The sequence below is a fragment of the Canis aureus genome, chromosome X, assembly GCF_053574225.1.
Source record: "Canis aureus isolate CA01 chromosome X, VMU_Caureus_v.1.0, whole genome shotgun sequence".
NCBI classification, from domain to species: Eukaryota; Metazoa; Chordata; class Mammalia; order Carnivora; family Canidae; genus Canis; species Canis aureus.
This window is the reverse complement of record NC_135649.1, coordinates 108,183,673-108,209,713: the sequence shown is the minus strand read 5'-3', so window position 1 is coordinate 108,209,713 and position 26,041 is coordinate 108,183,673. Positions and strand designations below refer to the sequence as shown.

Sequence of the window (26,041 nt, the reverse complement as noted above, 5' to 3'; positions counted from 1 at the left end):
AACCCTTTCGGTATCTGTGAGCTTAAGGGAATGCTAAATGAAATAGTAAGTACTGAATTTTCATCTCTCCAGTACGCTGAGGTTGAGTGCACAATCTGCAGTGTCTATGCACTTTAACACCTGCCACGGAGGCCATAGCGGTGTTGCTGGCCATGTGGAAAACAGGAGACCCAAAGCTGCTGAAGAAGCACGATCATCCACTTCAGAAGGGAATTGTCCCTGTGAGGAGACTGCCTGGAGATGGTGATTTACCATCTGCAGCTGCAGACAGTGTGCTCTGGCTGCCCCTGACATTTGTGGGCCTCAGGCAAGAGGACAAGCGAAGGCCCACATTCCATTAGGTTTAAATATTTACAAGGTATAAATCAAGCCAGCAAAGTGTTAAATAAAATATGTTCTATGCTTCTACCTTGACAAAATACCTTCATTATGACAAAGAAATGTGTAAAGCTATGGTTTTTATATGGAGTTGGCAAGAACTCAAAGATGACTAAACTTAAATATTGAGCATGTCTGAATGTTGTCTTGATGGGCTAGCAAAGTCTAGATGAACAGTAAAAGTAAAGTACTATGTAATTCACGAATTATTCTATATTGATTCCACAATTTTTTTTCTTCATTTCAGCAAAATCAGTTTTTTTATTTGAGATCTTCCCACAATTTCTATTTCTAAAGATCTAAAGGATTTAAAAAATGAAATCCAATTATACTAAAAATGTATAAAAATTGAATATATGTTTATCTAAATATGTAAATAAAAGTGAACTTAAAATATAGAAAATTGGGGCACCTTGGTGGCTCAGTCAGTTAAGTCTGACTCTTGATTTTGGCTCGGGTCATGATGTCAGGGTCGCAAGATCAGGCTCTGTGCTGTGTGTGGAACTTGCTTAAGATTCTCTCTCTCCCTCTCCCTCTGGCCCATCCCTCACAAGTGAACATGCACGTGCTCTCTAAAAAAATCAATTAAAAAATTTAAAAGTAAAAATAATTAAAAATCAAGTTACTTTTCATGTTTTCAAAAATGGTTATCTCCCGAAATTGTCAAAACCATCAATTAAAATTAAAGGAAAAATATGTTATAATTAATGAATATCATCAACTTTTTAAATCAAAATTAAATGAAGGTCAACATTCAACTAAAGTCTGAAATTGAAAGTGAAATCCAACTGTATTAAGGAGTTTTATAAAAACAGAACTATTCACAATTCTAGGGTTCATTGTCCATCTAGTTGTAATTTAAAGACTGCAGCATGCTCCACTTATGGTTTAGCTAGATCTATATTTGTTTACATGTAAATAGAGAAAACTATAAGACATATATGTATGGATATATGTATGTACACACACCAATTTTAGTATGAGTTTAGTATTAGAAGATATTACAGGTACATACTAAATCACTAGTACTTTTGAAAGCAAGAAGCAGAACAAAAAGAAAAGCAAGTCAGTGGATGCTCAGCACTAATTGGAAATAATACTTGCTTCTGCACCAATCTACTGCTTTCTTGTTAGCTGCAGGGAGATAGTTGACAAGTTAATCAATTTGTCTTTTCTCTTATGTAAGTCTCTCTACCACTCAGGTCCTCCTTGCATTCTGTAACAGCTTCTGTCTCTGATTTCAGCAACAGCATTTGGATGCAGTTGCTTTCTGTTTCTGGAACACTGGGAAGGAGTTGTGGGGAAGAGATTCCTGAGCTGTGAGAGGTGTTAGTTGGGTGTGGATATGGAGAGTTTTCTTCTCCAGTCGACCAGCACTGGGTTTGGATCTTGAGTGAGAGAGCTGTCTGCGAGCTTTTAAATGGACTTACTTTTTTTGTGTTTGTGATAAGCAGGGCCCTTAAGATTCAGAGCCCAGGGCAGGGGTCCTTCCTGACTACATCTGAGGGTGTTTACATCTCTCTTTGTGCTGAGCTTAATTCAGCCAAACTTAATTCCGAGGTTTCTTGTACATGTACACAAAGTGACGCTGTTCTTGTCAATGTGTTGGTTCCAGCACATGAAGAAGTTCACAAAGAGTTAAATGGTACGCTTTATATTGGTGTCTTTGGCTGCCTCAAGTAGAAAATTAATTCATTCCAATTAAGGTTTGATATTTGTATTCAATTCATGGAATGAAATAAAGCTTTTGAAGGTTCATTCAAAAGTGAAAGGTGAGACACCTGCCACTATTGTTAGTAAAGTCATAGTAAATTGATTTAAAAAGTTCGGCAACTGCAGATAAAATGACTTGTCTTGAGGGTAATGGATAAAATATAAATTTGGGGCCAGCACAACATCATGGTGAAAACAATGTTCTTGCTAAAATTAAGAAGTTCATGGAACTGAAATATACTTGGAATTAGGCAAGGCGCGTGCGTAAATGATAATTGTGTATATGCGAGCTGCAGTTTTTTACCAATGAAAACAGAAGACGAGGTTGTCAAAATTTACAAATGTTTCTATTTATATGATGCTACAGTAACTGAAATACAAAGTTTTTATGACAAAACTGCTGTTGAATTAAAAATACTTAACATGGCAGTATGTGTTTTCTCTTTTTCCTGGTGGTCAACAAGCGGATTTTTGAAATGTTTGAGCCTTTGAAGAGCTACTTTGTAAATCAGTCTAAGGGTCTTACATTGCCATTGAACATTTTTGTGAGTGAGTCCTCTAAATTTTATTTCACTGTTTTCTCAAAACCATTCGGAAATCGTTAATCAAAGCATTCAAAGAATGTTCACATTTGAAGATTCTAGAAAAATAAAGTCATTGCAAACAAAGCTTGCAAAGAGAAAAACAGTGAGATTAAGCTATTCAAAACAAAAGACCAACTAAACAAACGTGTGGAATTTAAGACGCCTGCTTACAACTCTTCCATGATTTCCCAACGGGCTTACCATTATCCTCAGAATTAAAACTGAAATCCTTCAAATCCCAAATAGCTGACTTATAAACAGACTTGGAAGAAACCCATTCTCAAGTTAGGACAAAGAGTTGGGTATTTACTTTTTAGGAGATGTTGATACAAGGCTGAGATGTGGTCACCAAGGAGGCATAAGATAGGAATGTGGGTGCTGGGATTAGATTGGAATGCAGGGCCAGCAACAACAGTTCATCCAAGGTCAGCAAACACGTAACCCACTGTTCTATTGGGATGGTTTGGAGAGCCACCCTGGGAGTGAGTGAGGTGGGATGGGGAATCAGGCAGAACAGGGGCTCCTGTCTACACTTGCACTTTTTCTGAGTGCTGAAAACCAGGGTTAGGATCAGGCAAGAGAGCTATGAAGGACACAGAATTCAAGGTGGCGTTCACTCTCAGATGTGTGCAAGTACGCCCGATACCCTGGGAGTGAGAGGCTCCTTAAATGCTGCACTGTAGGTGCTTCTCCCTCCTCACTCTATCTAGTCCAGGAGTTGCTGAAAATGCTTTCTCTCTATACCCTAACAAGGGCTTTCAAATCTAATTCAATGTCATTGTGCCCTAGGTAATTACTCTTTTTTAGGATTTATTTATTTATTTGAGAGAGAGAGAGAATGGTGAGGTGGGAGGTAGAGGGAGAGAGAATCTTAAGCAGATGCTTAAGCACACGGAGCCCCATGCTGGGGGGCTCACCACCCTGAGATTATGACCTGAGCTGGTCCCATGCTTAATAGGCTGCACCAATGAGGCATCCCCATAAGGAATTATTCTTGAGTACTTTTTAAATATAGATCCTAAAATGTAGACTCCTTTATCTCCACTTCAAATATACTGAATTAGAATCTCTGAGGATAGAATTCAAGGGCCTATATTTTACTTTATTTTATTTTTCTCAGAGATCTGAATTTTAAAAAAAGTACTTAGGTGATTCTGATGCATGAGGTATATAGGATCCACTGGACTTCAGTGCTTAGATGTTTTCCATCATGCCTAACTTCACAGTTTGATCCTGGTTTGTACCTGGGTGGAGGATCTTAATTATACACGCCTCTTTGTCATATGCATTCTGAATTAGCTGAGAAATAGAGGCAGGATCCATGAGTGATTTAAAGAATAGCCTTACCAGTCAAAGAAGATACCACAAAACAAATGAGACAATACTTAGAGCGGATTGTATCAAAAATTGTGGGATGCACATACACAGCCCCTAGATGAAAATGCATAGCATTAAAGGCTTATATTTGAAATACAAGGGGGGTGAGCTTGCTTCTCCCTCTCCCTCTGCCTGCCACTCCTCCTGCTTGTACACTCTCTGTCAAATAAATAAATAAATTCTTTATAAAAGAAGTGGAAAGAAGGACACAATAAAAGTAAGAGGTGAAATCAATGGAACAGAAAATGGAAAAAAAAATTAGAGGAAATCAAACTAGAAGCTGGTTTTTTGAAACGATCAATAAAATTCATAAACCTCTAGTCAGACTGATAAGAAAAGAGAGATAAAATGCAAAGTACCAATACCAAGAATGAAAGAGGAGACATCATTAAAGATCATACAGACATTAAGAAGATAATAAGGGAATATTATGAACAGCTTTATGCCAATACGTTTGATAAATTGGAAGGAAAATTTTGAAAGACCCAAATTACTAAGAGCTCACTGAAGAAGATACAGATAGTCAAAATAACTTCATAGCTATGAAGGACACTGCTTTCATAGTGAACCTTCTTTCTCCCAAAAAACTCCAGATAAATTCTACTAAGCACTCAAGGAAGCAATAATACCATTGCTATACAGACTCCTCAAAATAAAAGAGGAGCAAAATTTTCTCAACACATTTTATGAAGCCAGCATTATCCTGATACTAAAACCACACAAAGATATAACAAGAAAACTATAGACTAATATCTCTCATTAACATAGATGCAAAAATCTTTGACAAACGGTGGCACATCGAATCCAGTAACATATGAACATGACATTACACAATGAAGAAGTGGGGTTTATTCAAGGCTGTTTTAACATTTGACAACCAATCCATGTAATTTACCATATTAACAGATTTAAAAAGAAAAAAAAAGATCATTTCAATAGTTGCAAACAGTTTTTTGACAAAATTCGACACCAGTTTTTAACAAAATCTATCAGAAAACTAGGAATAGAAGGGAATTTCCTTTACAGCTAAACATAATGGCGGAAGACTGAATGCCTTCCCCCTCAGACCAAGAACAGCACAAGTATGTTTTCTCTGATTATTTCTATTCAACATTGTACTGGAGGTCCCAGCTTCTAGCAGGAAGGCAAGAAAAATTAATAAAAGGCATACTGATTGGATAGGAAGAAACAAAACTGTCTTTATGAGATTGAAATGCTCATCTACGTAGAAAATCCAAAGAACCTACCAAAAAGCTACTAAAACAAAGTGAGTTTAGAAAGGTTGCATGCTTGAAAAAGCAACATGCCAGCAACGCAGGACTGAAAATTGAAGTAAATGATATTATTTACAGTATCACAAAATGCGAAATACTTAGATATAAATTTAACAAAATATGTGCAAGATTTTTTTTTGTGCAAGATTTTAAAGCTGAAAATTATAAAACATTGCTGAGAAAAAATGAAATAAGACCTACTAAATGGAGAGATCTATCATATTTATGGAATGGAATACTCAGTATCAAGATGCCCTTTCTCTCTGCCTTGATCTATAGATTTGATGCAATCCCAATCAAAATCCCTGCAGGATTTTTTGATGGAAGTTTGCAAGTTGATTCTAACACTTGCATTTATGTGCAGAATATTTCATCAGCTTTTTATTGCTAGATAAAATGCTGGAAAACATTGATTGAATATTTACCACGTTCCAGGTATTGTTTCAGATACTTTGAATGTATTAAGAAGTCAAATTGTCACAAAACTCTCTAAGGGAGGTACAATAGCGTTATCCCCATTTCATGGATATGCAGACACAAAGCAGGCAAATAACTCATCTGGGGTTATCAGCTTTTGGGTTGGAGGGTTTGCCATGGAATCCAGGCGATTGGAATCCAGAGTCTGGTTTTTTAATTACTTATAAACACCAGTTTCTGTACCGATTAGCTATTGCTACAAACAACTGCGAAATCTCAGTGGCAAAAAATAATAAGCATGTTGTTTCCATATGTCTGCAGGTTGGCTGGCATGGCTTTGCTGCTTTTGGCTGGGCTCAGATGGGCAGCTCCAACATAGGCAGAGTTCATGTCTGTTCCTTATGTTTCCCATCCTCCCTGAATTACTGGCTTAGTCATGGCCTGTTGTTCACACGGCAATGACAGAAAGCAAGAAAGAGGGCCTCCCTTTAGAACCAAGGCCCATATCACTCTTTTACTGTTTCTACCTTTGAATTGCCCAAGCAAAGGAGCAAGTGGAAACTGCAGGTCTCTCCTGCAGGGCAAGGAAGCCCCACCCTGGTGCTTATCATGGGGAAGAGATGTAAGCCCCAGGGATTCCTCCCATAGGCAGGATTGTCTCCAGAAAGTCAAATACAAGAGGAGGGACCACTGGGGTCAGTGACATTTATACCACCTGATAGAAGATTAATGGATTATTTTTAAGTGTCTCACAAAGAGAGGAGTGAAGGGTGAAAGCTTCTGTCCACCACTTCTCTAAGGGCATAGAAGCATTAGGAGAATTTTCTATTTAAGGGGCCAGGAGGAAAGGAGAGAAGAGCTGTTGCTCACATGGAAGGTGAGGACTGGGTTTCTATTCTCCACAGCATTCCTCTTCTAGTACTGAACACAGAACCATTAACAAAGGAGGATCTCAAGAAATATTTGCAGTTGAACAATAAGAGAAACTGTTGCGTCTTTTGCTCTTGAAGAAACTCCAAAATTTCCCTCTCTCGAACCTCACTCCTGGGGGCTCATCTTGGCTTGGCAACACAAACAGTTGTTTGCCGTCTGAGGAGTATTTTGGTCAATTGTTTTCAGTTGCCCTGAGTCCCCCAATATGGCACAAAAGAAGCTTGTCCTGCTGGAGTTTGGAACTGATGGCAAAACTAACGCTGGCTAGCAGAACTGGCAAATTCCATTTAGTGTGTGTGCATTTTTGTTGTATTTGTGTCTGTGATTTGTATGCGCGCATGTGCACGCTCTCTGAACAGAGTTTCCATAGGAAAAAGAAAGGCAAGATGTTGCCCAGCTGCATTGTTCTGGCAAGACTTTTTCATGTAATTCTCCATGTAAGTTTCTGTGGTGCTCCTCTCTCTTCCTGGTTTCCTGTTTCTACAGGATGGCGAAGATTTGCTGAGTTTCTCCAGCTGTAGCCTAAAGCCATCGCTGAAACAACTTTGCACTGACCACTGTGAGGTGGAGGGTGGAGGATGGGAGGTAAGCAGGCCTGTGCCCTCATTATATAAACCAGTCATTAGCGGGAGGAATTTGGGGTAGGCAACTAGTAGTGTCTGCTCCAGATGTTTTATTTCCAGCAATAGCTTCCAGCCCGAGTTTTCTAAGAAATCATAGCAGAAGTGCTCATTTTTAAGGATAGAAATATAGTTCCCACTCTTTTCGTTTTTATTCAATGATCTATAGAAGCTCATTATGCCTCAGACCCAGCTTATCCTTCTCCAGACCCTTTCAACCTCACTTGTCTCCTGACCCTCTGAGCGCTCCCCTCTGTCTCAGCATCCGTCGTTCTCCAGCCCCAGGACCACTGCCTTAGATGAAGCCCTCACTGTCTTTTGCCTGGATTCCTTTCCCTGACTCCAGTCTTACTTCTTTCTGATCAGTTCTCTATGCAATGGCAAGAATTCTTTCAAAATCCTGAATCCTTCAAAGCTTCCCCATAGCCATTAAGATGTAATCCAAGCTCCATACTTTGAAAACAAGGCCCTTTGCCTAGGGCCAGAAGTAAGGTAAGGCAAGCAAGACACCTTGGGTGCAAAATTTAAGGAGACACTTATTCTCAAGGATTAGGCAAATACACGGGTGGCACTTCAGAGGGAATGTCACCTTAATTTTTACTTCCTTGGTGGTTCACTTGCCCCAGCCTTGTTGCTCTGCCTTTGCACAGGCCTTGTTGCTCTCTGGTCTCATCTTTCATCACATACCCCACTCAAGTCCTCATTTCTAAAGTGGACTGCTTGCAGTGCCCTGAACTCACCTTATTCTCTTAAAAAATCTATTTGTTTGCTTGTTTATTTCAGATAGAGAGAAAGGGAGAGAGAGTGCGCGCGCATGCGTGTGAGAGATCATAAGCAGGGGGGAAGAGCAGAGGGAGAAGTAGACTCCCCGATGAGTAGTGGGCCCAAGACCCTGAGATCATGATCTGAGCCCAAGGCATATGCTTCACTGACTGAGCCACTCAGGCATCCAACTCATCTTATTCTTTTTTTTTTTTTTTTTTTGAACTCATCTTATTCTTACCATGGCTACCATAACACCTGTCTGAGCAGTGAATTCTTCCTGAGGCCTCAGGTAATGATAGAGGGACAGAAACCCAGGAGATATTGGTCTCATGATGAATCTCAAACAGCAAAAAGGCAGAAAAATGTGATTATTTTTCAAAATTAAAAAAAAATTTTAGTTATTTATTCATGAGAGACACAGAGAGAAAGGCAGAGACAGAGGCAGAGGGAGAAGCAGGCTCCATGCAGGGAGCCGCATGTGGGGACTCGATCCCAGGACCCCGGGATCACGACCTGAGCCAAAGGCAGACGCTCAACCACAGAGCCACCCAGGTGCCCCTATTTTTCAAAATTATATTGTGATAAAATACACATAAGGTAGAACTTACAATAAAGTGTACCCTTGAATACATTCATGTTCTTGTATAATCATCACCATCCATTTCCAGAACTGTTTTCATCTTGCAAAACTAAGACTCCATAGCTATTAAACAATACTACCTCATATTCCCCCATCCCCTAGCCACTGGCAACCACCATTCTACTCTGTCTTTATGATTTTGACTATTGTTAAGTACCTCATATAAGTAGAGTCATACAATATTTGTCTTTTTGTGATTGACTTATTAAACTTAGCATAATGTCCTCAAGATTCAACCATGTTACATATCAGAATTTTCTTCTTTCCTTAAGGCTGAATAATATTACATTGTATGTATATATCACATTTTAAAATCCATTCATCTGTCTATGGACACTTGGGTTGCTTCCATGTTTTAGCATTGTAAATAATACTGCTATGAGCAAATATCTCTTTGAGACCTTTCTTTCAATTCTTTCAAGTATATACCCTGAAGGAGAACTGCTGGATCATATGGCAAGTCTGGAAAACATGTTTTAATCCTAGCTCAAAGGCATTCATTTTGTCAGAAGCTTTTACATGTAAAACAAACAAAATATTGAAATCCATCTTTTATTACAATCATTGCCATAACAACATCGTATCTCATAGCATATGGTCACTGTGGTGTAATTTACTTTAAAATACTTCAGCAAAGATAGTATGATATATACTTGTGCATATTTTAATCTATACCCTAGGGCAATGGTTAACATTCAAAGTTTTCTAATTGAGGATATTCATTCCAGGGATTATTCTCCCTTGAAAGACTCTAATCAGACACCAACATTCCCAAAGCAACTACTATAAGCTTGCAAATATCTTTATCTCAGATCAATATCATAGGATTTTTTAGCCTAATGGATGCAAGAAATGATTTCTCATTGGTGAAGTGCATGGTATTCCAGCAGTGTGCATTAGCTAGAAATATTGTTTAGGAAGTCCTGTTCCTTGCATGATGGGAGTCTAAGAATATGGTGAAGTCAATAGGCCAGAGCCTTTTAGAATGGTACTTCAGGCTTAGGATTCCAGATTGGTCCCTTCTCTAGCCACTTATGGAGGGGAGGACTCAGTTGTCTGAATCTGACTAGTTTTAGTAAATTCGTCAGCTCCAGTGCTGCATGGATCTCATGTGAAACTTTCATGCAAGAGGCAGTGGGAGCAGTCACCAAATTGGGATTGCACTCAACTTCCAGGACAGATTGTAGGCCATCTGGGTGTCTTCTTGCTATGAATGTTTGTATAAGTGTCAGAATTTGGTCTGACACTTGCTTTTATTATAACACACTACCTAACAGCGAGATTGTTGGAGAGGAGACCTCTTGCCCTCACTTATTTGTAACTATTGAAGACCACTCCTAACCATCCAAAAGAAAAATCCTAGTCTGTGACTCACCAATCTTCTCAGGTTAATTTGTGGTAGGTGATTTTTTGGAAGCAAATGGGAAGGTAAACCTGCCTAGGCAGTCTTTGTCCCAATCTGAATATACTTGCCTGCTTGTCAAGGAGATCTCACCCAGTGATTCTATCATCCTTTGGCTCTTAGCATCTAGTAAATATAGCCCTTGCCCAAAAGAACTGGGTAGAAATTGTCTCCACGGAACTAGGTATTCCAACACCTTGATAACTTGTTCCCATATATTGTCTCCCCAATGTCCAGCAATAAAGCACACATAAATTTAAAAATTACATATAGATGACAGGCGAAGGTAGAACCTTCTACTACATTTTCCTTTCATGGCTCTGGCCCTAGAGAATATAAGATGCTAGCTGTACTAAGCACAACTGAAGAGAAACACTGCATATTAAAAGTGTCTGAAAGAAAAAAAACAAATGTTTCACGGTGCCACGGTCAAGGATCATTGAATTATTTAAATGCAAAACCATAGAGTTTTTATAAAAAATTATGTGGACAAAAAGTAACATATGATTTGAGTAATAGTTAACATTCTCTTTAATTGTTTAAGCTGTGACCATATTTTATGAGCAGCAAATTACAAAGACTGAAAATTCATGATATAATTATAAAGTGTGAAGACTGATTTTCATATATTGCTTACAGAGCAAGTCTCATGGATTACTGTCATAATCAAATATAACTTGAAACCATATCAACAGGACACATTTTAATGATATGCACATAATTGCTAGTGTGCTGAGTAGTGATTTAGCCTGAATAGTAAATAGATCACTTAAAGGATATAATTAGTATTATATTTACAGAGTTGAATTAATTTTTGTGCTTTTCTCTTCTTACTCTGATGCAGATTATAGATCTTGGAGAATTAAGGCTGACAGTTTGCTCTCATTTTTAAATTGTCTCATGCACACACAGAAAATGGCACCCACGTAAAGCTGAAGCTGGGTGCAAACACATCAACACGTGGGGTTCTATTGTCTCTCGTTCATCAACACTCTGGGCCCCAAGGGAGAGGCTCCTATGCTGCCACTCCCCACCTTGGGGTCCTTATATCAGCTATCAGCCTGGGTTGTAGCACTGACCCAGTGAGTGTGGTGGTGTCATGAGAGGGAGGTACCCCCGGGGTACAGGGGAGATTACTAAGAGAAGAGAGAACTTGAAATGTGAGGAATAGTGGGCCCAAGAGTGACTCGAGTAGGCCCTTGCTTCTCTCTCTCATTCTTTGTTCAATCTCTCCCCAAATCATCTTGGCGCCCAGTGTAGGAAAAACACAAAATGAAATTGAACATTCAGTGTACTTGTTTGGCATCAGACTGCTATAAAAAGCTGTTGAAGTCAAATTTTTATGTCAGTATGCTTTAACAGTTACTTGTGGGTATCTTAAATCTCTGATTAAGTTTTGGGGATGTCAACTAATAAAAAACCCCCACAGCTTCCCTGATGGCTCTCTTTGGACTTCTACTCATGGTACCCTGACATGCCTTCCCTCTCCTTCTGGGACTGCCAGGCTTATCACCTTCAGCTCAGTGTCTCAGAATCCACAGCCTCAAGACCTCCTTGATGCTACCACCTGAGCTGAAAGCTGATACAAATACCCCAAAGTGAGGAATGGCAGTGCAGTATACCTTTGAGGAATATGGACGGCCTTCACCTTGGGCTAAGGTGGGTTGGGAAATCAGGGACAAGGTAAGCCCAAGTATGGACGTGTTTGAGCCCAGCCTTACCTGTTAAATGGGTGCTTTTGTGGGTGTAGCAGTGAGTATATCATTAATTTTGTGCCTGGAGAAAACCAGATGGGAATTACCTTTGGAATCTGAGTTGTTGGAAGTCCTGGAGTAGATGATGATAGTATTGGGGTAGAGGCTAAAGAGGAGAGAAGGGGCGATGAAAGCATGTATTGTTTTGCACCTCTACCAGAGACCGCCCAATGAATATGTTTCCAGGAACTGAATGTAACTGTGCATTTCAAAGGTAGTATGGTTAGTGGATCGAACACTGCCTTTGGATTCAAATCTATCTGGGTAACTTTGGAATAGTTTTTTTTTTCTTGGAATAGTTTCATAATATCTATAAACCTGTTTCATTATCTAAAAATGAGGATGCATCTGTATTTTTTTTAGCAAAAGAATATACTAAAGTACCCAGAACTATAGTATAGGGAGCTGTGGTTGTCCATTACAACCATAGGCCCCATGTCTCCCTATACTCCTGCCCTTGTGTAGTTTCCATCCCTTGAATCTGGGCTGGCTTTGTGACTCACTTTAATTAATTGAGTGTGTCCAGTGCCTAAGCCTTAGGAAGACCTGGTAGTTTCTGCATTGGTGTTCTTGGAAGTTCTGAGGCACCATATAAGAATCTGGCTATCTGAAATGGAAAGAGCATGTGAAGAGGCTATGTGGAGAGAAAGAGAGAGAAAGAGAGATCTAAGCATCCTAGTGTCCTGGCCAAACTCAGCCCACAATCAACCTGCCTGCTGAATACAGACATATGAGTGATGGCTGGTAAGATCATCAGAAGAATTGCCTAGCTGAGTCTAGCTTGAATTGTGGAATTGTGAGTAATGAAAAAATTTGTTGCTTTGAGACATTAAGCTTTGGGGTAGTTTGTTATGTAAGGATAGATAACTGAGACAGGGATCATGAATGCTATACAAATTTTTAAAAATATAGTAAGCCCATGTCATTCATAAGGTGTGTGCCCTAGGTTCTTCTTGAATATATTATGGCATTTAAACTCACTCATAATACGCAGTCAGGTAAGACTAAAATATTTGAGTAGCCTTTTCAGACTTAAGATGATTTTCAAACCTAGTGTATTTGTAATCCATTTATAAAAGATCTTGTCACTTCTTCACTTGAGCATTAATATCCATAGTTGCCGTCATCTGAGGGAAGCTTTCACTGAGGAACAAAGTTTGCCTCTTATTAAGGCTTTCTGTATAGATGCAGGAGAGAAGAACAAAGCCACCTGGAGATGTGGTTGACAGGTGGTCAGCCAGGCTTATTCACTAGCTAAGCACCTTTTCACTGCTCTCTGGCCTTGTAGCAAGGGCGATGCAATTTTGTACCTTGGTGAAATTACAAGTTATAAATGTCATAGATATTCAGAGTGATTCAGGAATAGCTGGAATCATGAGTATTAAATCCACAAATGGAAACTGTAATAAAGGGGTAGTTATAGTTATTGTCTACCTAATATTCTGTCCTTCCCTGTCCAACTTTCTTCTTGTAGCAGAATTTATTTTGCTTACAGAAAATCCACTTTGGATGTACTGGATCTAGATGACCCTTCCCCCTTGCCATAGAGTTGGGCACGTGATCCAACCTGGCCATTCAGCAAACATTGGATTACTTGGGAAATGTTGGGAGCCTCTGGTGGTTAGCAGTCTATATGACTTTTTCCTTTCAGGTTCTGCTGATTCTTTCTTGTATCCCTTTGGGTCTAGGGATGGAAGAGCCCTGTTGTTACTAGCTGCTGCATAGGATAGGATAGATCCTATCCACACTTCTATAAATCATACTTTTATTAAACTCTCCTTGAATTATCCTAATTTGAGTGAGCTTTCCCCTGCTGGGAACTTGAGAAGACACTGATTCGTGATTAGAGTATTTCTATGCTTGTTAGTTACTCCTGGAGTGTTGATTCCTGATTAGAGGATTTCAAATGCTAACTACTCCTAAGGTAGAGATCAGACTTGATTTATACATATTTCATATTGTTCATACTGGAACATTTGAAAAATAATTTGTCACATAGACAGTTGACACAAAACTTCTTGGCAACAATGACTGATTAAAAAACAGACCTATAACCCTAGATGGACCAAATGGAGCTTTCCCAGGAATTTTTGCTAGGAGAAATAGTAAAGAGGCAACTTTGTTGTTGTTGTTGCTGTGACTGCTAGTTATAAGAGTAAGTCTTGAACTCCTAACGGCTGTATCTTCCACCCAGAGAAGAAAGCTTACCAGACATCAAAAGTCAACAAGAAGAAGTCAGAACTGGGAGATGGATAGAAAGGGACAGATTCCTGGTTGTATCATAATACTCCTGGATCCAGCTATGCCTGAATCTGAAGCCTTCTCTTGGAACATCCCAGGTATGAGAGGAAATAAATTTCTTTTTGATTTGTGTATCTAAGCCAGTTTGAGTTAAAGTTTATTTCACTTGCAACTGAATAAGTCTTGACAAATACATCAAGGGCCTATTTTCATAATGTTCTTCTATCTTTGAGAGAAAAGGCTGCACCTATACTGGTACATGGAATGAGTTCAACCGATGCAGACAACTGCTATATTTTGACAGAGGAGATGGAGATGTTATGAAGGGAAAGATGGCCAGGTGCCCAAGCTGGGGGGTCAATAGGCTGATGACATCATCATAAATTTGCAAATTGAGACTTCAACATTGCAGGTCTAGAAAATTGATTCTGTTAGTGTGAAGGAGGCTCACCAAGTTTGGGGCAGTTGGTTTCCACCAGCTAGTCTCACAGAGACTAAGGCAAAAATCTAAAGTAAATTCACAAAAGAAAATCTAACTGCTGCACAGACCAAAAAGTCTATCTCTGGTTGGTGTGGTCTCTCTCTTCTGGCAAATCTATAAAAAGAAAGCCAAATTATTATCCAGAAGGCTAATTGGAGAGCAAGGAATTAGAGCCAGACTACAGACAGGGCAGGCCTGGGGTGGAGGGGGGGAAGGGAAGAGAGGGTCCTTTGCTGGAGCATAACAGCAAGTGTCTCCAAGCTGCGGTTGCCTGAGGGAGGTATCCCTCCTGAGGTGGGGGTTGTATGGCTCCCTGTGGCCACTGTGACAAATCACCACAAACTCGGTGGCTTAAAACAAGAGAAACTCTCTCACAGTTCTGGAAGGCAGTAGTCCAAAGTCGGTTTCACTGGGCCAAAGTCAAGATGTTGGCAGGGCCACACTCCCTCTGGAGGCTCCAGGGGAGAATCTATTCCTTGCCTTTCCCAGCCTCTAGGGGCTCCAGCACTCCTCAACTGGTGGTCACATCACTCTAATCTCTGTCTCCACCTTCACACCACCTTCTTCAAATCTCTGCTTCCTTCTTATCGAGATACATGCGATGGTATTTGCAGCCCACTTGAATAGTCCAAGATAATCTGCCCATTTCAAGAGCCATAATTTAAACACATCTACAAAGTCAATTTTTGTTATACAAGGCAACATTAGTAGCTTCCAAGGATTAGGACTTGGATATCTCTCGGGGGTGTGGGGGGGGGGCATTTTCCAGCCTCCCACAGGAGTAGATCTGATGAGTAAGGTGGAATGGCCATTTTGGCTATTAGGGGTCCCTTCACCCCTGGATGGTCATAGAGACCCTGACAGATTCTTTTTTTTCTGATTTTTCTTTGTCTAGCTCCAATATGAGGATCCTTCTTCTGTCATTAAAATCTTAAAAAAAAAGTCTAATCCAATCAGCTTTTTAAAGTTCTAGTCATATTCCAATTATATTCCTTGAGACCATTCTCAAAATCTTTTTGATGGGATGTGAGTGACCTCAAATATTTCAGTCTCAAATTTACAGGGCACATATAGGTTATTTTGTTGAATGCTACTCATATCTGTTACTTAACCTCATTCCTTTCTGGATGCACCTAAATGTCATCCCTCCATGGATGCATGCATGCTCTCGCTCTCTCTCTCTCTCTCTCTCACTTGCTCTCTCTCTCTCTCTCTCTCTCACACACACACACACACACACACACACAATTTCTTACATTTCTGGAACCTTCTGGATGCTTCTCCCACTTCTGTAACTCTTTTGGCTTGTTTAGATTTAGGCAGAAATGAATCTTTGCCTTTTATCAAATGTCAGTACAAGTAGGATTTAGCTTGTTTAACACCCCCAGACAGCTTTAAATAAGGTAGGACTACAAGTGTATACAACAAGCACACTTGTTATGTTCTGATTTTTTTCTTACTTAGCAGAAAACATTTAAAACACCTATGATGCTGGGCAGCTTTCAGAAAAATATAAACCATTCCTTCAACCATGGCAGGCATGATGGCCATGAGTAAAACTGTCAGCATCTGCTTGAAAATTTAAAGGGTAGAAAATGGAACCCATAAATTGAACAAGCTCTTTTTGCTCCACATATAAAGGTTGATGATAAACGCATCTTGATTAAAGGCTTATTTGTACTATTATTGGCTTTCAGAAGAAGAAAACATTTAATTCCATTCTGATTGTAGACTACGCTTCTTGGGACTCATGTCTCCCTTTATCGACACAGGGTAGATTTGATTCAATATTTAATGTGCAAACACATGGTTCGGTCTCATGGGTGACTACTTCTGGTCACCAGGCCCCACTTGAGTGCAGCATGTTCATTCAACAGAGGTCTTTGTATTCGTTTACAAAGGTTGAGGGACTTGTGCAATTTTTTCTCTCTCTTTTGCTGCGTACTATTTTCTCTATTAAGTAGATGACTTGAATCATTCAGGTCACCTTGTAATACATAGTATAATAGTGTTTTGGCTGTTGGCAAAAAAAGTTTCCAGAGAAAGCTTAACTGATGCTACCTTCTTGCTTAAAATATTAATCTGTGATGCCGTATGACTTACAGAATAAAGAGTGAACTCATTTTGGTATATTCTGTCTCTTTCTCACCTGACCCCAGGAAACCTCTCCCATCTCATCATCATTTACTATTATGAAACAATCCCTGAATATTAATTTTTACCTCCTTTCCTTTCCTCCCCTCCTCTCTTTTTTCCTCTCTTTTTTCCTTTCTTCCCTCCCTCCCCCCGCCCCGTCCCCCTTGCATCTTTCCAGACAATACTCATAGGGTACCCCTATAGTATGATGGACTCTGTGCTCGGCATGGTAGGAAAGATGCAATCATCAGTGCAGCTCCTAGCGCCGTGGGACAGATGGACAGAAACAGCAACACTTAAGGTATTTCCACTGGTGGATGAATCACCCAACTTTGCTTGAGGAAATCAGTGAAATACTCAGGGAAATGGTGATTTGTACCCTGAGTTTGAAGGGCTCACCAGGAAGACAAAGCCAAGGTGTTTGTTGTTGTCAGGGGCAGGTGCACAAATGGAAGGCAGGGGGTAAGAAGCATCTTTCCTCCTTCCCTCCTTCCTTCCACATATATTTACCCAGCGCCCATGACAGGGCAAGCACTGCCCTAGGCTCCAGAGATACAGCACCAAGCAAGAAAGATAATCTCCCTGCCCTGGGGCAACTGATTTGCCAGTGGTGGAATGGCGTGTGATTTGCTGAGATTAGCCTGTCTCGGATATGCCCGGGGGCACCTTTGTCCCATGAGAAACCTCACACAATGTTCAGGAAATGTTGCATTCTGAATACTCCCTGCTGGAGATTCACAATGTACAATTTCACAGTCAAGGCCCTGGGAAGCCCTACATCAAGAAACCTGTTATCTTCATTTACTTAGCATTTCCCAAATGTGTTTAACCAGGGGAGTCCTGTTTTAAGTAGTAGTTATTAATATCACACAAAGCTAGTTTTCTAAACGAGTCTCTGCAGGAAATACTCAAGTGTTCCATTCTTCCAACCTCTTTACCTATTATATCAGTTACCTATTTTCATAATAATGCTGCATAAAAACAGTCACAAAACCACAGTGGCATATAGTAATAAGCGTGTCATGCTTGCATATCTGAGGTGGTTAGCTAGGTGGCTCTGGTGATCCTGGCTGACCTGGCTCAGATGTCTAGGGTCTGGCTGGTTCTTGGCTGGGACAGCTGGGGCAAACTGGCTTTGCTCTGCTTGTCCCTCAATCTCTAGCAGACCAGCCTGGGCATAGGTCCCCGGTATTGACTGAAGAGTAAAAGGCAAGTGGAACTATGTAGGTACATTTTCAGATCCCTTCTTTGTCAAGTCTTTTAATATCCCAGTGTCCAAAGCAAGCCTCATGGCTGAGGTCAGAATCAAAATGGCCAGGGCAGGCGGGGTGGTGGGATGCGGGTGTGAAGGGAAAGGGGGTGCGAAGTTACATGCCAAAGGGTGAGGCTACAAGGAGGGGGAAGAGTTGGGGCCACCTGAGTAGTAGACCACATCTTCCTAGGGCCCCAGGTCAGCTTTTACTTCTTTCATGAATCCTTTTCTGACTTCTTCAGACTCATACCTTCTGAGATTTTCTACTGCACATCCAGTCCCTATTTCAAAGCTGAGTGTTCTCTGGAACTCTCATGAACTCTCTCAGCTTGCTTCATACTGGCTCCCCCAATCAAATGACACGTCCCTCAAGAGTAGACACTTGGTATTTGAGACTTCATTTGTATGTCCCAGACCACCTGGCACAGTGCCAGGCACACGGAGGACATTTACTAAAGACTAATTGAGGTCAGAAATCTCATTAGATGCATGGGAACCAGGGCCTCAGGTCAGGCTGTACCCTGGGGGCACCCAAGTGCTACCGCCTAGGTTTGTGCCCAACTATGGGGCCCAGACCAGCTCCAGGAGGGTTGGCTCTTGCGTCAGAGAAATGCCAGAAAAGCTCCTGTGTGCGCACTTCTTTGCTCTTGTGTTCTCAACCCTTGCAAGGACTCTAACCACTTCCCCTGAACTTTGGGCCATACATGAACCTCATCTGTCTTGTGGTAGTGATCCTCCTAACTTCGGGCCACTCAGCTCATTCCTTCCTGTCTCACTGTGGTCTTCCTGTCTCTTCTGACTGTAGGGGCCCGAAAGCCTGGCGTTGGGCTCCCTCCCCGGCCATACTGTATTTTTGATTCCACAGTTGCATGGCTGGAGAGGAGAGTGCTGGTGTGAGCAAAGTAATCTGGATCCGTGCACCTCAAAGTGCCAATGGTAGCTGCGGGCTACCCGGCAACAGCCTGACCTGGGGGCCCTGGTTCCCTAAGTGGTGGTTAAAAATGCAGATTCTCCTGAGCCAGACTCTGCATTTTAACCAGACCCCTGGAGGCAGAGCCAAGTCTGAGCAGCAAGATAGAGAAGAGCCAGCCTCTGCTCACAGTTCCCCAACCCCCAGCTCTGTGGCTGGGGCAAGTCACTTCATTTCTTTGCTTTCTCACCTGTAAAGCGAGGGCTTTAGACAAACTGATCTCTCTGATGTTCCATCAGACACATTTAATTAGGTGTAGAGTAATTCAGATTGCTTTGTTTCTTTGTCAGATAAGGGCAAAGGTGTGGAGAGGGGCAGGATATTCTATTCTGCACAGAATCAAGAACTTTTAGAGCTAGAAGGAACTTCATAGAACATCTCCTCTAGCTCCCTCTTACTTTACCGAAAAGGAAACAGGTTGCACAGCCATTTAGAGTCAAGCCTTTGCTTGGAAGAACGTCCATCTGCTGTCTGGACCCTCGCTGCCTAAAGCGTGGTCCCTGGACCGGCAGCATCAATGTCAACTGGGCATGTGTGAGAAATGCAGGTTTTTGGGCTCCAGCCCAGAACTTTAGAGGCAGAATCTGCATTTACCAAGCCCCTCAGGTGATCTGTATGCACAGCCAGGTTTGGGAAGGTCGGGCTCCCGGCCACGGCCCCTGGGAAGCCTTGAAGACAAACGAAGCCGCAACAGAAGCGTCATTTCACAGGCGCTGAGAGTGCTGGCCCCAGAGGCGAAGAAACCCCGATTTGAGTATCAACATGCTGCTTCCAGCCTTGTGGCTTTCAGGAAGTCACTTAAGCCTCTCTGAGCTTCAGCTTCCTCTTCTGTAAAATGTGTCAAGCACTCAGCATGCTGTCCAGCACTCGGAAGTGCTTAGTAAATGTTAGCACAGCAGAGCTCAGGGATTAAAGGCCCAGATTCTGCACCCAGACTGCCTGGGTTTATAATTCTTCCTAGCCGTGTGACCTTCAGCAAGTCACTTAACCTCCCTGCCAGATTCCTCATCTGCAGAGTGGGAATAACAAGAGGGTTGTGAGGACAATTTCACGGGTTCCTATTTGTAAAGCATTTAGACAGCGGCTGGCGTACCGGAACGGCCACAGTCTGTTAAAAAGTTATCCTGTTGTTATTTTATAGGCTTGGTGAAAGGAGGAAATCCAGGCATACATAAATTTTTAAAGCATCAACAAGTGAGGAGTGTATTTCTCTCTCACAGAAGGGAAGTCAGGAACTATGCGCCCTGTGTTGGCTTTCTGGTATCATTAGGACGCAGACGCCTATCTTTTTGCATTGCCATCCTCATCGTGTAGGTTCTGCTCGTGGGCCAGGAGGGCTCCTGTGGCTCTAGCTCACATACCCCTATCTCCGTATTAGTTCCGTATTGCTGCATGAGAAGTTGCCCTAAAACTTGGGAGCTGGAGATAACAAACATTTATTATCTCAGAATCTCTGTGGGCCACACTGGGGAGAAGCTTAGCTGTGTGGTTGTGGCTCAGGAGCTCAGAGGCTGCAACTAAGGCCTCAGCTGGGGTGGCAGTCGTCTCTAGGCTCAACTCAGGAGGACTTCCTTCTGAGCCCACTCACGGGGTTGTTGGTAGGGTTTGGAAGGTCCCGGTCCAAGCTGCCTCATGACTCGGAGGCTGGCTTCTCCCATTAGAAGTCCGGCCCACACTCTAAAGACCAGGAGGTAGCTCATCGCTGGGCCATCTGAGAAGCTGCCCACTACAGGCCTCTTCCCTGGGGACCCAGCTTCCTTCAGGCTACCTGCCTGGAGCTCCCACATACCACTTTTTCTTAGAGCTCATCAGCTAAGACTTGGTCATGTAGCCACATCAAGTTGCAAGAGAGACTAAGAAATATAATCAGCTCCATGCATCCCCCCCCCGCCTCCGCAATTAAAATCAGTTTCATTCCTAAAGAAGAAATGGGGAATGATTAGTTCATTTTCTATAGCCTTTCTACAGAGGGCCGAGTCTCAAAGTCTGGCCTCCTGACCATCAGCATCAGCAACGCCTGGGAACTGGTTATAAAGGCAAATGTTCGGGTCCCACTCCAGACTCGCTGGCTCAGAAACTCTGGGAGTAGAGCTTGGTGATGTGTTTGAGCACGCTTTCCAGGGGATTCTGATGCAAGTTCCAGTATGAGAACCACTGCTATGGAGGACAAGTTACCTGCCATTCATATGGATGCTTTAATAAAACCTAGTTTGCTTACAAGAAGCAACAACTTGTCTTGAGGGTCAATCATGACATAGGAGGCTTTTAAAAGTGAGGTGGGGACCGTCTAACTAATTACAGTTCACTTTGTTGTTTTCATCTTGAGATCACATAGAACTTTATCAGGTGATAAGCTCCATTGTACAGATAAAGCAAAGGAGATTATGGATGAAGTTTCCTCTATGATAAGAACAGAGCTATAGATTCTCGGTGGCTAGAAATTCCACATCTAAATGCTAGAACCATAGTAGAGATATGTAACAGACCACTTAAGTAACTGAATGCAGCAAAGTTGAATGTTTTCATCAAAACTCAAGGAGCAATGAAGGCAGGCAATAAAAAAAATGGGTGCTATGATCTGAATGTTTGTGCCCCCCTCCACCAAATTCATATATTGAAACATAACCCCCAAGGTGGTGGGGCCTTTGGGGGGTGATGAGGTCATGAAGGCAGAGCTCTCATGAATGGGATTAATGCCCTTCTAGAACAAGCCTGAGGGAGTTCCCTTGCTCTTTACACCAAGTGAGGTTATAGCTCGAAGGTGCCATCTATGAACCAGGAAGCGGGTTTTTACCAGACACCAAATCTGCTGGTGCCTTGATCTTGGATTTCCCAGTGGAACTGCAGAAAATAAATTTGTGTCATTTACAAGCTATCCGGTCTCTAGTGTTTTGTTATTGCAGCCCAAATGTACTGAGACAAGGAGAGACTTCAATAGTCTGCAAGTGGATTGTTGGGAGGGACCCCCATGGTAGGGAAGATAGAACATGGAGCCTGTTTCCCAATTCCACTTGTCTCAGCACCCAGATTTCAGTAAGATTTGGGACCCCTGAGCTCCATTTCTCTCCTAAAATGGGCAGTCAGAGCTACAGGTTTATTTGACAGATGAGAGAAAATTCTCTGACGTGCTCCAAACAAAGCACTGAACTCAATTCCTGGCATGTAATAGAGGTGTGACAATATGACATGGTCTCTTCCTTCCCTTTAAATAATGTACAGCGAGATGATTCATACTCATAATACTTTTAAGTAGTTTCAGAACTTATGAGGAAATATTCTAAACTTTGGTTCTGATTCCCTTATAAGTGTGCATTTTCTTTTGTTTTATTCCATTTCTCCTCATTATGCCAGTTTACGGCAAGTTGTAGGATTCTTCCTCCATTTGGTGTTTATTGTCAATTGTTATTTTTTATTTATTGTTGGTACACTCTGTTTTTGCAATGGATTTTGCCATTTAAACACTCTGGTTCTTCTTTGCTTTGTTTTGTTTTGGTTTTTTGGCTCTCCTTTTAATGAAATATTCCCAACAATGTCTTGCTTTTGAAGAACTGAGGGGAGTGAGACAAATCTATCATTTCAGGTGTGCCTCTACCATAGGAAGGAACTGTGGCCTCATGCTGAGGTGACACACCGCTGAAGACACCCCCAGGTCTTCCTCTCCCTGTGTATGTGTGTGTGTGTGTGTGTGTGCGTGCGCGCATGTGTCGCAGGAAGCCCCTCAACTCCATCCCAAGAAGGGAACTTTTCTTTTTGCTGAAGGCAAGGCCTCTTTTCTCAGAGTGAGACTTGATGGTGGCACAGAAATGCTGAGGAAGATGCTCAACAGTGAAAACTGAGGGCACTGGGCCCCAGTGGGGTGACAACCCAGAAGCCTCGGTCTTTGGTCCTCTTCTCTGCCCTGGTTGCTTGCTTGGTGTTAGCTTTGGCATTCAAGCAGAGTTGGCACATCCTCTGGAGAAGAGAGGGCCTTTCCTTTGGGGCCGTGGGGCCTGGTGGTATTTTTTAGGTTGTCCTTGTGGTGAGGAGGGTGGACTAGCAAGTTGTCCGGTTGCCCCATGGGAGCAGCCTGTCCTTGGACCAGCGCTGTGCATCACCTCAGGCTCTGCTATCAGGCAGGGCCTGGCCAGGGGGCAGAAGTCATACCAGTTACTTGAACGGTGAGGGTTTCTTATGAGGACACTGTTAGCTGGGTGTAAGGTTGTAATCTAGGTAACCAAAAGGGGAAAAGGGAGCTCTCAGGTGTCACAAGGGTAGCAGCTGCAGGAAGCGGCTCCCACCCCTGAGGCTGAAGGGAACAGGACAGCCAGAGGAGGGCCCCATATGCTGCAAGCCAGAGGAGGGGCACTGCTCGGCGGGGCCCTCTCGGAGCTAAGGACGGGCTGGTGGGGCTCGACCCACACCCCGCAGGGGCCGTGGCGGCGGGGCTGCCTGCACAGCTGAAGGGCCGGACCCTCGCAAAGCGCAAAGGCGTTCGTGGCGCCGCGGCCCGGGCTGGCGGAGCTGCGCGCGGAGGGGCGGGCTCGGGGGGCGAGAGAAGTGAGGAACTGGGCGGCGTCCCCAGACCCACGGTCTCACCTTCAATGTGCACATGAGCCACCTGGGGAGCTTTGGTTTTTATTTTTATTTTTTTTTAAGGTTTTATTTATTCATGGGGGGAGGGTGGGGGACAGAGACACAGGCAGAGGGAGGAGCAGGCTCCACGCAGGGAGCCCGATGCGGGACTTGATCCCAGGACTCCAGGATCACGCCCTGGGCCGAAGGCGGCGCTCAACCGCTGAGCCCCCCAGATGCCCCACCTGGGGAGCTTTAAAGGGCGGCGGGTCCGGGGCAGGGCCTGAGAGTCCGCACCTCTCACAAGCTCCCGCGGATGTTGGGCTGCTGGTGTTGGAGCAGCCAGCTCCCGGGAGGCCTCGTGGCCTCCTGTCAGGTGCAGGTGCAGGTGCAGGTGCAGGTGCAGGCGCAGGTGCAGGCGGGGAGAGCGGCCCAAGCCGGGGCCCTATGCGCGGGGTCTGCGGGTCCTCGTGCCGCCCCTCGCGGGGGCAGGTGGCGCCCTCCTTCGGCCGTCCTGGCCTGGGGCCAGCTCCTTTCTCTCCTCTGCATCAGACAGGAAACCAGGAAGGGGCCCCTCTGGGCCCAGCTCACAAGCTTCTTTCTGCCTATTCACCCAAAGGTGGTGCTCTATCGATGACTGCCAGTTGGTGACCACTATTTATTCTCCAATTTTCTGTTTGACAGGGAAGGAAGAAGCCCCAACACACACGGTCTCTACACAGCCCCTCAGTTCCATACCCACGGTTTTCTAGAGAGATCATCTTGCCAAATTGGTTTGAGGAGAAAGCAGATTGCCCTTGAACAGCTTGAATTACAAGGCCACGCTTCATAAATCGAAGGTATGACGAACAGGGTGGCCGCCTCAGGCAAAACAAATGGGACTCTGGGAACATCCTGAGAAAACAGGAGCCAAAGGATGAACTCCACGCAGCCAGGCCAATACCAGCTCTTGGCAGCCTGCCCCGGGATCTCGGCTTGGTGTTGAGTTAGTGGCTCCACAGGACGACCCGGCTCCCAAACTGCCTCTGTGGTGGGTATTTGAAGCTGCCCTTTTGCTTCCTTATCACAAATGAGCTTTCACAGGAGAGTGGATACAAAGGTGAGTGGGCAGTTGAAGCTAAAAACTGCGATTCAGACACCTCAAGCTGCAAAAGAGAAGCTATTTCTCACACAGGTCATTTATGCTCTTGACCACGGTGTCCCCAGGAAAACCTGCATCCCGGCATCTGAAGTTATGGGGCTTCCCTACCTTTCCCCATGCATATCTCAGCAGCGTGATTTCATGGATGAGCACCGCAGCCTTCTGAAATAGGAGCAGAGGGACTTTTCGTGGGACTGATTTTGCAGAGAGGACTGGCAGGGAGATGTCAAATGACTTTCCAGGGTCCCAAGGTAGCAAAAAAAAATTGCAGTACAGTTCCCCTGGCCTGGAGAGATAAGTACTCCACTCCAAAGACCAGAGATATAGGACCGCTCGATGCTGGAGCCTATACTTTATACTCACGGTCAGTAAACTTGTTCTCTAAAGGGAATATTAGTAAATATTTTTGCCTTCGTGGGCCACATGGTCTCAGCTACAACCCCTCAACTCTGCCACTGTGGCACGAGGGCAGCCGTGGACAGTGTGCAAACACGTACATTTGGCCGTGTTCCAACAGACCTTTATTTACAAAAGCAGGCAGAGGGTTAGACGTTGCCGACTCCTGCTTTGTGCCAATGGCAAAAGTGGAAAACATGATACATGTACCCGATTTAACTCTTACAGGAATAAAGAAGGTAGAGAGTATGAAACAGAAAGGAAGGGGGGGGGTTTGCTGGGGAGACATAGGCTGGTGGGAATAGGAGAGCTGGTGCGAAGGAGAAATGGGAGACAGATGGATAAAGTCGATGGAAGGACACAACAGAAAAGAAAGAGAAAGAGAAAGAAAGGAAAGAAAAAAGAAGGGATAGCCATTAAAACAACTTCCGTTTTTGGAGACCAATACGATAAAAGAAAAAAGTGAGTTTTGAGCCTCACCTGGAGCTGTGGGAAAGCCAATGAAATTTTATCATGGTTGTATCATGGTATGTAAGATGAATTTACTTCCCTCAAACCATTTTATTTTCAATTGACAACCTTAAGCAAAGCAGGCAGAATGAAGTTTGCAATATTAAATCACTGTCAACTTACGCCTCTGTAAAAAGGATTGTCCAACTGACTGTTAGCTGGCGAACAACAATTTAGAAATCCATAATTTATGACCAGGCATGATGAGATCTAGAAAATATTTCCTAGGAAAGAAATATGTTTTAGCTGCCCCAGAGCAAAACAAGTCCTTTGTTATTAATACGCTGATGTTGTGACGTCTTTACTATTTCAGAGATAAAAGAGGGTTTTTTTTTGCAGATGTCAAGTGCCCAGTATTGCCGAAGCTATCAGAAAGTCTTGGAGACAGTTCTTATTGTTTTGCAAACATAGCCTCCTTCTACATACTTTGAAAGCTGATTTCAGATCTCTTTAGAGAAGCTTTCTTCTTCATAGTTTCCTTATTGGCTTTATTGCTTTCCTGTGCC

At 43.0% G+C, this 26,041-nt stretch overlaps 1 long non-coding RNA gene across 1 annotated transcript in view; it reads left to right on the top strand.

The window, feature by feature from the left end:
- LOC144308120 (uncharacterized) overlaps window positions 1–25,291 on the top strand; it is a 65,553-nt gene extending 40,262 nt beyond the window's left edge. The window contains exons 4-6 of the long non-coding RNA XR_013374751.1: window positions 14,052–14,196; window positions 16,894–17,016; window positions 24,173–25,291. This is a non-coding gene — a long non-coding RNA (uncharacterized LOC144308120). The remainder of the gene's footprint in view (window positions 1–14,051; window positions 14,197–16,893; window positions 17,017–24,172) is intronic.
- The last annotated feature ends 750 nt before the right edge of the window (window positions 25,292–26,041 follow it).